Source organism: Protopterus annectens, chromosome 13.part0, assembly GCF_019279795.1.
Source record: "Protopterus annectens isolate FY-2018-M chromosome 13.part0, PAN1.0, whole genome shotgun sequence".
NCBI classification, from domain to species: domain Eukaryota; kingdom Metazoa; phylum Chordata; order Ceratodontiformes; family Protopteridae; genus Protopterus; species Protopterus annectens.
Window position 1 is genome coordinate 1,216,104,108 of NC_056747.1, and position 13,730 is coordinate 1,216,117,837.

Below are 13,730 nucleotides of genomic sequence, written 5' to 3' on the forward strand. Positions count from 1 at the left end.
TTGAGCAAGGTACATTCGCTTAGGAATTCATCATAGTATGAGATCATTCTGGCTGCCCTGACTGCCTGCTCTTTCACTACTGCCTTCTTCTGATGGTGTGGGTGGCTACTCGTGAAATGCAAGAAGGCATTTGAATAAGTAGGCTTTCTAAAGATAGTGGTTTTATACCTACTATTAGGACTATCTTTACATAGGTGGACATTCAAAAAGTTGATTGTATCAAGGCCTACTTGGAAATTAAATCCCAAGAATGTTGTTAAGGCTGTGATAGCTGTAATGAATGGTTGAATCAACTCAACATCCCCCTTCCAAATAAAGAACATGTCATCCTGGTATCTTATGCACCAGACAACATGTTTCTTAAACATTGGGTTGTTGAACAACAGCACTCTTTCCCAATAGGCCATTACACAGTTGGCAAAACTACTGCCACATGGTGATCCCATTGCTATCCCAGATTTCTGTAAAAACAATTGCCCATTGAAACTAATAAAATTATTAGTCAGAACTCTCTCTAGCAGAGTTTCAATGACAAATATCTTTATCGTCCATCCTTTTCATGTGTAGGAAATCTCTAATCCATTCCATAGCCAAGTTGTGCGGAATGACAGTATAGAGATCCTTAATATCAAGTGTAAGGAACATGAAGTTGTCATCATATTCTAAGCTGTTGATGCCATCAAGGAAACTCCATGAGTCATGGCATATCTGTGGTTCTGATTTAACAACAGGTTTCAGTTTGTGATCTACATACTTCGCACTTGCGTAAGTAATAGAGCCCCTCCCATCCACTATTGGTCTGAATGGGGGATTCTTCACATCTTTATGTAACTTTGGGGCCCCAAATAACACAGGTGTCACAGGTGCTGACATGGTTAAATATTGGAGAGTGTCCAAATCAATACTCCCTTCAAGGAACAAATCATTAAGCATGTTATTAACATTTTTATAAGCCCCATTAATTTCATTTAAACTTACAAATTCATAAGCAACACTATCCAAATGTACTTGCATCCTATCCACATATTCATATTGATCCATAAAAACAAGGTCTCCGCCCTTAACATCACATGCATTGAGAAGGTTAATGAAAGCAAGTTCGTCCACAGAAAAATTCCTTTGTATGCTTAAATTATTAACTCTCTTGGCTAACAATGCTCTAATGTCCATTTCGCACACTTTTTCAAACACTGCCAGGGATTCTTGTAACGGTGGATTAAATAAGCTTGATACTCTCAAGCTATTAGCAAAGTGTAGAATTAGTTCCCATTAGACAAGTTAAATTAAGTTTGCGCATGAACATTTTTAAGTCTAAGATAGTCCTGACCAAGTCCGCTCTTTTTTCCGGGACAAATGATAGACCTTTGGCAAATACATTAACCATGCTGTCATCAATATGGAGGGAACTAAAGTTAAATACTTTAAAATCCCCTTCAGCACTTACTAGAATTTGGAGGGCATCTTGTCTCATCCATATACACGAGCGTACACACAGACACACACACAGACACACACACACACACAGACACAGACACAGACACACACACAGACACAGACACACACACAGACACACACACCACTCCCACATGCTCTCCTCTCAACAGCATGGATTCTGGCCTAGATGAAGTACAACAGCATTTTGGTCCCTACCTGTTAACATTCTGCAAAACACTGAGAAGGACCCTATTGATAGACCTGACAAAGGCACTTGACCTCACTGATCATGTTCTCCAAAACAAAGTAAATGAAATTGATATCAGGCCAGACCCTATTCCCGGATTTAAAAACATTTCACAGAAACAACCCCCATCGTCAGATACTTAAGACTATGGCTTGATCAGTTGCTAAACTTAGCCAATATAAACTCTCTTCTGCTCTGGGCTAAAAAGACCTCCCCGTTTGTATCCCAACCAGCTAGAACAGTCACTGGCAAAATAGTTCTCCTTTCTCAGGTTGAATATGAACTCTCTGTTTTTGTTTCTGCCTCCAAGAAAAACACCTCCACACTCCAGACAAACCTTAACAGCATTTTCTGATTCATTACAAACTCGTCTCTATGACAGAATCATGTATCATTCTAGAAAAAGCCAAATCACTACTCATAAAAAAAAAGATCTAACCTATTGTTAGGATCCTAACTCTACAAACTACTCCACTTTCATACATTTACTTCCCTTACAGCTAGACCATAAAAATAAATAAACTCCTCATACAACCTGAGACAGTAATCACAAGCCACATCTCCTCTCATTACCCCTAGTTACCCCTAGAACCAAACTCCAAAGCAATGCACGTGCTTTTCTCCTCTCTGGAACCTACTCTTTGACAAGTCCTCCCTATCTACGTAAAGGAAATCAACACGTACTCCAAATGCAACTCAAAAAACACTTCTTCATCCAAGCTGAATGCACCTGCTTCAACACATGACATATCATCTAATTCACTACCCCTATCTTGTTTCAAAGTCTTCTGTCTCAGATTTACTGAAGATTGACCCACTTTAGAAACTAATGTACATTACACTCTGCTTGCTTACTAGCAAGTACACATGCAGCTTGTCTATGTAATTAATCTGAACTACTCTGTTACTCATTACCTGTCTGCATTTTATGTTTGGGAAACATTTTGTATCTCACCCAGACCAAGCCTGAAATTGGTCGATATTGTTAACAGCACTACTCTGTAAAACAAACAAAACATACATACATAAAATAAAGTGACTGAAAAGGAGCGATGATACACATCTGAATTCAAAGTCAGCAAACTTTACGGGCACAATTGATAAGAATGAAGACTGACAGAGTAGTTTTTACGGGAGAGAGAAAGACTGGAGTAAGGAAAGAAAGGATAGATAGAAATGTTTGAGGTTACTAATTTGAGTGGTAGGACAGTTGGTAGATGGAATTCACCCACTACAGAAATAAAAGCGAGATGGTACACTACCTCATTCAAAAACTAGCAGACAACAAAATTAAAAACAAGCATATCATCTAGGGATTCTAGCTAATCTTTCCAATTCACTTTCTCCAGCAGCCCCCGGGCTTTGAAGTCACAGCAACCACTGCCTACCAGTACATTCACCTTTACAGTCTCTCAGATCACACACTTTGGTTTTACAAACAATGCAGTCTTAATCATTGCAAACAACATACTATGCAGGACCACACACATATTTGGGAGACAGGGGTAGGGTACCATCCCCACCCAGCAAAGGTAGCTTATGCTGAAGCCTGGAACAATGGCAATACATAAAAGCTCATATGCAGGACCACACACATATTTGGGAGACAGGGGTAGGGTAGCATCCCCACCCAGCAAAGACAGCTTATGCTAAAGCCTGGAACAATGGCAAGACATAAAAGCTCATATGCTGCCTTAGACGGTGTACCTGTTTTCAACTTTCTTGTCTGATATTTTTTTTTTATTAAGCTAAGGTTTACCACCTTATTTCTGTACTAACTGAATTTCATTTTCATCCACCAGCTGCCCTACAGTTACTTCAAAGCTTCTCCATATTGTACTGTGGCACTTGTAATCTCAGGTGAACTTTTCTAAGATCTACAGTCACTGGAACATCTAGAAGTCCTACTTGTTTAAGAGGTCTATCTCTCTGTACACATTCTATACTAAATCATGTTTACTTTCCGATATATTAAGTAGAAATAGGCCTGACTCACCTTAGCATTTTTGGCATTTTCTTACAGCAGAAGATAAGAAATATTCTCAGATAAGTGTCTTTGCATTTTGCCTATTTTTTTGAAGTCTATTATACATGTGTTCTATCATTAACGGGGTCAAAGATCAACGAAGAGGAAATCAACATTATTTCCAACAGGATGATTCAAGTTTTCTTTTAAGATCTATCCCACTGAACCTGCCTAGAGATAACTGGTAGATGAAGTGTGCAATGCCGATTTCCCCTCACTTCAGCAGGATGTTCCTGTCCACCAACAGGAGGCACTATATGTTTGTTTACCCTAGTTTCCTCACCTACAAAATCACTTTTAAAAACTGTCTCTCTTTTCTACATTGCCTGACGGTAAACCGAGCAGTAGGATAGTGTGGCTTACCTACTATGCTACAGCATATTTGCTGTTAGATCTTTTTGAAAGACATAATAATGATTTATCTGCGATGAAAGAATTTTAATTCTAGTTTACCAGTTTACCCATGTTTTTTGTACTTTACCTCCCTCAGTGCTCATCCCATCTACCACTATGTCTACTAACTGCATGTATTTTGCTTTGCATACTTTGTCTTCCTAATAATCAGATATGTGCTGCTTCTGAAATAGTAACTACCTCTGTACGCATTCTTAATTGTTACATGTTTGAAAATCCATCATTACTGCCCTATGAAATCCTTTCAGACAGGTCAGACTGTGTGATCTGAAAGAAATTTATTGGTGGTTGCTGTGTTTTATAGCTAGCCTAAACTACATCCATATAAGCATTGTCCAACAAGGGGCTTAGACAGCTATAAATTTACACAGACTGCAGAGGGGAAAATTCTGAGCATATCAAAACAATCCTGTCTTGGTTTGTGATTTGTTGTGGAGTTGACTGGTAAGAGAAGTTTTATTTGAATTTATATTGCATTTGTTATCACTATTTTTAACTGTTTATAGGTAGGAAGAGACTGCTTATTAACAAGCTTTACTTTGATTTATATTTTGTTGTTTTACCTTTAGTTTCACTTTTGGTTATGAGAAAGGGATAGGTTTTGGACAGGCAAGCTCTCGCCACCACAAGGGGCTTAGACAGCTATAAATTTACACAGACTGCAGAAAGGAAAATTCTGAGCATATCAAAACAATCCTGTCTTGGTTTGAGATTTGTTGTGGATGGAGTTGACTGGTAAGAGATGTTTTATTTACTTTTATTGTTAAAAGGAGGTGCGACTGCGAGCTATAGTGAGCAAAAGCTTTGCGTGCGACGTAAAGAAGTTACAACTTCTGCCTGGCTGGTAGAACTTGTATGGTCAGAACAACTTTATTGTGTTTTGTTATTTAGTTGTATATTGCTGGTATAATTTTTGTCATAGAAGATGATTTAAGTTCCTTTGAATTCTTTGCGACTTTGTGTAATTTTTTTCCTTTGCAATATTTTATTCAATTAAAGCTGAATATGGATTCCTTAAATGAGTATGCAATTAATGATTTGCTAACGCACAAGTATCTTGTACAGTGTAATAAATGCTATGCATATTTAAAGGTAACAGCTGATAACACTGGTGAGCTTTGTTCCTCATGTCAAAAGTTGGATGATTTGCTTACCATTGCTAGAAGCAAATCTCGACTTGATGATGATTGCACATGTGCAATTGGCATGGCTTGGAGAACTGTTGCATCATATATTAATGACTCGACTGATGAACTAAATAATATTAGGCATGGGACAAATAGAACAGATTTAGGAAATAATGCATCTATTTTCTGCAAAGAACATTCAACTCCTATGAAAGATGAGGCCCCTGAGAACTATGGAATTGTGGATGCAAGTACTCAGCAATCTGAGGATCCGGTTTATTTAGAAGGAAACAAAAAAAGAAAGGAAGTAAGTTGTTCTCAACAAATAACAAGGAAGAAAAAGAAACTGACTAATGACTGTAAAAGAAAGAGAATACGTATTAAAAAGGATTATGCTTTGTTATGTAACACACTGGTGACAGGAAATGAAGATATCTGTCTATCAGAAAACCCCCAGTCTACAGAAAAAGGCATCACCTTTCCAATGGAAAAGGTAGAAAAAAAGAGGCAAGGGGCAGGTGAAAAGGAAGAAATCAAAACTGAACGTGTAAGGATTGAAGAACAAAAGAAGAGAAAGACATATGTTGACTACATGGCTCAAGCTGTGGATTTACAGTGCCAGCTGAATGAGAATTTAATACGCAATGAAAACAGTGGAATTAATAAGACTAATAGTGATGAAGATCTATCCTTTGTAACAATTGATAGAGCAGAAATGACTGCATTAGAAGCTGAAGATTCTTCAGAGATGGTCAGCAAAGATATCCTTGTAATTGGAGATTCAGTTATTAGAGGAACTGATGCTTATATTTGCAGAGATGATAATGAACATCAAATAGTGTTATGCTTGCCAGGAGCAAAAATAGAAGACGTGAAACGAGCCTTGGAACACCTTAATGTAAGGAAGTATGGATCTGTTTTTATTCATGTTGGTACAAATGATGTTACTAACAAAGACTCTCTGTTAGTTGGGAACTAATAGCCCTCCTAGATAGTATAGCTTGTACTGGTGTTAGGACATATTTTTCACAAATCACCTATAGAAAGGATAGTCAGGTCACTGTGAATGAAAAGATTTTTTTGATAAACACCTTCATGGAAAAAATGGCCTGTTTTAAAAAATGGAAATGCATAGAGCATCCAAGCCTTCTTTTGGGCACACGTGTTCAGACAGGATGGTGTGCATTTGTCTAGATCAGGGAAAGAATTTTTGCAGCAGATATCTTGTAATATTTGACAAACACTAGCCAGGATTTTTGCCAGGTCAAAAATGTAATAGTTCACAGATAGCAATATTTGATGCATCTCTGACGGTTGTTAATGTTAGGAGCATTAATAATAGTGTTTTTATTAGAAAATTTGCTACGTTCCCACAAGATTGATGTTGTTCTAGTTTGTGAAACATGGTTAAAGAACAATGACTGGAAACCAGTTCTGTCAGGGTATAAATGCTTTTACTGTAACAGGCATTCTAACAAAAAATCAGGTGGAGGTGTTATAATAGGCATTAAATATAGCTATGAGACTTGTGATTATTACATGTTCAATGATAATACCAATACTACAGACTATGTAACTGTGACAATAAAGACAACCCTGGAACATATAACAATTGTTGGAGTATACAGACCACCAAAGTCATGTGCAGATGACCTAGAGGAATTCATACATTTCTTACATGAAACACAGGAGGGAAGAATAATATTAGCTGGGGTCTTAAATTTACCAGAAACAGACTGGAATAATATTGATTCCACAACGTCACAGAGTATATTCAGGAACAACAAATGCTTCAGATTGTAAAAAAATCCTACCAGGGGAACAGAATATACTAGATATTGTTTCTGTTCCTAAAGAAATTACTGTAACTTCAAGTTTTACCACCATTGATGTGCAGTGATCATGGGGTCATAAATGTTAATTTGTTGCTAGATAATTCTGCCAAACTGAAATCTAAACCAATGCACAGAAGGTTAATTACAGATTATAGGGAAGCAAAAAAGTTGCTATATAAAACTAACTGGAGTGAGGTGTTCAGTGGAAAAACTGCAGATGGAATGAGGAAAGCTTTGAAAGAGAAATTGAGTGCAAAAAGTCAAAAAAATGTTTAACACCAGGATCTAGGCACGTAACATCAGGGGGTATATTTCCCTAAGAACAAGATATCTGATTAAGGTGAGAGACAAAAAATATAAGAAATGGAAGAGAGGTCGAACTACACCTTTGAAAACTGAAAGAAACGAGCTGGACAAACAGATTAAGCATAGTGTTAGACAAGATCAAGAAATTTTTGAAGAAAATTTATATAAAGATATTGAGCATAATAGGAAACCTTTTTATAGATACATAAGGTGTGGAAGGAGTAAAGATACACAAATTGATAAACTGAGTGCAGATTCTAAAATTTATTCTCAGACACAACAGATTATAGATATATTTACAAAATCTTATGCAAAACAGTTTGGCTCCACAAAAGGGGTGGTAAGTTGTCCTAGTGACATCCAGGTAACCCCAGATACTGGAATCAAATTAGACTATATTGAAAAAGAACTGTGCAAACTGGATCCAAACAAACCGCAGGGAGGAGACGGAATAAGCAACAATGATTTGAGAACACTTAAGCAAGAACTTACACTTTTTTACATCTATTATTCACTAGGTCATATAAATATGGGGAGATTCCTCAAGATTGGAGACATGCACTTATTAAACCTGTCTTTAAGGGAAAGGGGAGTAGGACAAACCCAGAATCATATAGACCCTTAAGTCTACTTTCATGTTGTGGAAAAATAATGGAGAAGGTAATACTGGATAAGTTATTGTCAGAACTGGATAGGTTGGGACTTGAAACCATATATCAGCGTGCATATGTTGAAAATAGATCTATTACCACCTGTAACATGATGTTCTATAACAATATAATAACAGCTATGAATGAAAAATTGTGCTGTGATGTGATTTATATAGATTTAACCAGCATTTGACAGGGTCATGCACAAAACACTGATCAATAAATTAGTACAACTAGGTACTGATGTACTGTTGATAAGATGGACAGCTGCATGGCTTACAAATAGGACATGGCAAGTATCACACACCAACTGGACAGATGGAATCCTTGGTTACAGTCAAAGTGTCCCACAGGGCTCTGTACTAGGCCCTTACTTGTTTAGATTGCATCTTTCAGACCTTACGTTTTCATCTGAGGTGTTCTACAGTCTATATGCTGATGACCTGAAATTGGGTAAACTGATTATAAGTGTTACAGATAAGGCATGTCTGCAAAATAATTTGACTAAATTGACCATTTGGGCACAGGAGAAGAATATGTTGATAAATACATCAAAAACTAAGCATATGAGATTTGGGAGACAAACTGAAAGGTGAATATTTAATACAGCACACAGTGATTGAAACTGTAGACTCATTTAAGGACCTGGGTATATGGGTAGATTCAGCTATGAGTTTTTCTAATCATATCAACCAATTGGCTAATGACAGTTCTAGAACTATAGGTTGTATAAAAAGATTTATAAAGTCTAGGAAATCAAACATAATTAATTCATTGTTTGTTAGTTACATTAGACCCAAACTTGAGTATGGAATAACAATATGGAAACCCTATAGGAAAACAAGCATGAAAAAACTGGAAAGAGTACAGCGGAAATATACTAAGGGCATCCATGGATGTGAAAATCTAAGTTATTATGAAAGACTAAAATATCTGAACTTGTACAGTGTCTCTTACAGACATTTAAGAGGAGATCTTATTCATGTATATAAGGCATTTAGGGACAACTACCTCTGGGAATGTTTGGGGTTATCAAAAAGTACTAGCTAGAGAATCGTCAGATAACCTATGTAGAAGTATCTATAGGAATGAGAAGTGTACTAATTGGTTCTCTGACAGAGTAGCTGATGCTTGGAACAGACTACCAAATTACATTTAAGCAAGTACTAGTTTAGATATTTTTAAGAACAGCCTGGACATTTATTATGGGAACAAGTGTTTTGGCATATTGGCAAGCTAGAAGGGCTTTAATGCCCATGCTTGAAACATTTGTATGTATTGTCCATGTTATCTCACTCAATTAGTTTTACTGCATTTCAAGATGAAGTCTGCTTTTACCACACTGTAGTCACAGCTTGCAAAATGAGTTAGACTGCTACTGATTAACTTGTCATCTGCTACTTTACAGTAAAACAGCTCTCTTCTTGGGTGGACATCTCTGTACTGCCTTAAATTCAGATGGCTAATCATTCTGTCAAACGAACATACACTACCTGCTGAATTCTGGTTACATGTTTTCTAGTCGACATTATAAAGACCGAGATCACTCAAAAGCAGGTTCTCCCTTGACTCACCATCCTCAAACAGTATCTGCAAAGGAGAGTCTATATCTGTACTACAGAACTCTGGTGACCTCTGTATATCACAAACATTTGAAGTTCTGCACCTGCATATTCCAACTTTATCATTCAGGCTAGAAGGAGTAGCTTGGCTGTTCAACTGCTTTTTACAAATACAGCTATACCCCACACAATTCTGCTCTACCTGATGCCAGCATTCATAGTATAATATTGTATTTTACTGCTACCACACCACAGCCAAGATAATTAAATAAACATTTTTGGTTTTACTGTGTGTGTTCTCACTCTTTGCCTATGACTTATGTTTGTGTACAGGTTGAACACTGTTCTTCACACACTTCACCCTGCACAGGCTTGCCTGCTGATAATAAAACTAACCTTTCTACTGTTAAACGAGACTATGTTTGCTGCCAGGACTCATTCTCTTTCTCCCCAACCACATTTAGATAAAGTTTGTCCCTTCTATACCACTGCCTGTCATATATATATATATATATATATATATATATATATATATATATATATATATATCTATATCTATATATGCTTTATGTTTGGTCTAAGTAGTATTTATTTATTTAACATCTGTTAACCGGGAAAGTCCGACTTGAAACAAAGCTAATTTTCAGCGGTGGCCTGGGGAGAAACGCTCCAGATGCAGGTCTTTGCAACATGGGAGGAAACCTGCATGAACGCAGGGAAGACATGCACAGTCCACACAGAAGGTACCCCAGCCGAGAATCGAACCAGAGAACCTCTTGCGAGGTGACAACGCTATGCTGCACCACTGCTCCGTGCTATGAATAGTACAAACTCGTCTTTGCTTGTTGCAGTTAGGTACATATTCGTCCACTGAAAGACTGAATTGTATCACATAACATTTTTGCACGTGTTGCTCTCGTATCTTATTTGTTCCTCCGGAATTCTGTAATGACATTTATTTCTTCTGTATACTGTATTACTTTGTTAGCTAATAACTTCAGTCTTCATTCTTTCTTTTCTCTGGCACTGCATTTTATTTTTTCTTTTGTCTTGTGCTGATTTTTATGTGCTGTCTCTGAACTCTGCTATGATTGGAGAACCATATGTACTTGACTTATCCTTTTTCTTGCCAGGGATGGTTTAATATTTTGTTACGTAGCTCTTACATTAGGCTTCCTAGAGGCATTCACCTGCTTTTTCTTCTTCTATTTGCAGCTTTTCTAAGTGAAACTTTTAGGTTGCTGCATCCTCATTTCTACTCTGTGACATTTATTTCTGGGTTTTTCTACCTGTGGCAGCTTGAAGGTGTTCTTAAACATGTTCATCATAATGCAAATTTCAAAGTATATTTTCCCATCTTAGGTCTGTAATTAGAGCACAGATGTGTCTTGCAACCTTAAGCAGTCAGCAATCATGAAGATTTTGCACTTTACACACTGAACAGAAGTGTAGCTAGGGTGGGTTGACTGGGGCAGCTGCCCAAGCTCAAGGTTATTGCTAGTCATGATTGGCAAATGTCAGACATTAGTGCACTACCGCCATTCATTTCCATACTGGCATTTCTGAATGCCGGTATGGCTTTTGTGGTAAGGACTGAAGTGTTTAAATGCCTTGCACTTTGCACATCATGTAAGTTGTAGCGACTGGCTTGCTACAGTTTTTTTTTTTTGCTCCTCAACTTAAGAGTTGAGGAACACAGATCAGAAGAAAGGACCTGGTTTGCCCTTCAGGTGAGGAGTGCCAGACTAGAGACTAGACCTGTTTTTTTTCCCCTCCTTAACTTGGAGTTGAAGGGAGCAGATCAGGAAGAATGAACTTGGCTTACTAGGCGGTACCAGATTGAGGGAACGGACCTTTTTGTTTTGTTTTCTATTTTGGCTCTTCAAAAGGGGGGTCATTTTGACTGTGGAATGTAAAATGGCACTAGATGAGCAGGCTATATGGCTCTGACATGATCTCTGGCATATTTTTCTACTTTAAGTACTGTAGTAAATCTTGTTCTTGCCTATGGGACATTTTGAAGCTTGTTAAAATAATTTTTTTTCCTGCCCTCGTGAATTCTAATCATTAAGCCTCCCTCAATCGGCTTGAGCACATTTTTTCTCAGTGTTGGGGAGTCCTCCATAATTACAGAGGTGACAGCCATCTGAAGGTGGGGGCAGTCATTCAGGCAGCCATGATGATTGCTTGTATTAATAGCATCTTGGTATGAAGATATTTATGTTGGTCCTAGCCCTATCACTTTGGAAGGAGAAATGCGTCATTGTATGCCTCATAATGCTTTTCCTATCGAGTATTAGTCAGGGGTTTATGTGCAAGTACTAGTTGGGTAAAATGGAGTGTAGTAATTCAAATCAGAAGAGTTCTACATCTTAGTAGTGAATTGAGCTATTTTGTTGTAGCACTGGTCTAAACTTAGGCATAGTGTGGCCTACAAATTAAATCAATATTGGGAATGCACAAAGAAGTTTAGAAAAAGCCAAGTGTATACTAGCTGCCACAGTGAGTGCTGTAAGTTTTTGGTTTTTTTTTTTTTTTTAATTACTTCCCTTATGTGAATAACATATTTCTAATTTTCATTGGCTAAACTCGTATCATAGCCCATTCAAAATTGCTAGGGATCACAATATGGGTGTGATTTAAACAGGTTATTGTAAATTGGGGCTTTAGTTTGGAATGCCACTTGGGAAATAATAGGGCTAGTGTTTCATTGGGTTAGAAAGAGTTGAGAGAGAATAGGTTTGAATGGATATTGAAGCAATGTGGGTGTCTGTGGTTTCACAAATGTGGAATTACGTTAATATTAGACACTGCTCACGAGCTTGCTGCTTGCTCTAATGCTGTTTATTTAGTTGTTGTTATTGTTGTGTCTTTCGGCTTTTCCTGGTTAGGGGTCGCCACAGCGGAACTCCGGTCCACTAATGATTGGTAGTTGATTTTTACGTGCCAAGTTACCAGCCCTGACGCACAACCTTCAACAAAGGAATGCCCATTCACGCATCAGGCTCCTCCACACTTCCTAATGCTATTTTCTGAATATATCTGGGGAATCACCCCTAGACTGCTATAAAAGGAAGCTTCTGTACATATGGAAAGCTACAGAATTCTTCAAAGAAAATAAAACTCTCAAAACTATTAAAACAGATATGGGAACCCAAACAGCTCAGAATGCCTGCAATTACACTGAGAAAGTTGTGAAAAAAGTTACCGGTGTTTGCTGAAGTAATTATACTGATTAAAACGCAATGCACAATTTAAAAATGGTGTTTGTTGAACTAATTACATTAATCTGGCTACGATATACAATTAATCACTTGTCCAATATCTGTGCTGTGTCCAGATTGTTGGGGAGGGTTTTAGGGGCTGGGCAGGGCCACAAGTGCATCAACTTTTTCATCCCCTCCAAGAAAGCTGCTTGCTACCAGAACATTATCCTGAATCTGTGGTGCCAGGTTTGCAGGCAGAACCCTAGCAACTACATTACTAAACAATGTGAATATGAGTCTCATACACACTCAAAACCAGAATGTAGCAGTCTAGTACTCGCTGGGCATTTTCATTTTCATCCCCCTTCCTTAATAAAAGTAATGCCACACTCTCCTTTGTTAACTTGACAAGTAACCATCTAAATGCCTTCAACCTGAACTCCTGACAAATATTAGGACAGCTCATCATGGCTGATATCATTTACTTGATAAGCAGGGCCACAAAGCTCTCCTCTACATACAGTTAGCTGGTAGACCAACAAAAGAATATAAATTGAGAAGTCCTACATCGTACAGTACAATAATGATGATAAAAGAATTCCTGATACGTTCAGCTGTGCAAAGTACTAGTCCAGGACCCTAAATACCAGAGCTCCAGCAATGGAAGCAGAAATGCAGCATACTACTACACTGCCAACATCATTGGAATCTTCTGTTGTCTTTCATTTTTTAACTTTCTAAGTTGTCAACTACTCTGTACAAATAATACTCAGTCTAAATGGCAACTACTATATTTTCAGTTGTATTTTATTAAAACACAGTACATAAGTGCATGTGCATATAATTGCATATACACATTTGTACATTTTGTTTTCCTGTGTGTTTGTGTCTTTTCCTGCTAACAGCCACACCTCCCCATTAGT

The 13,730-nt window shown here is 37.6% G+C and overlaps 1 protein-coding gene across 1 annotated transcript in view; it reads right to left on the minus strand.

The window, feature by feature from the left end:
* METTL2A (methyltransferase 2A, methylcytidine) overlaps window positions 1–13,730 on the minus strand; it is a 506,716-nt gene that overhangs the window by 16,386 nt on the left and 476,600 nt on the right. The window lies entirely within an intron of this gene.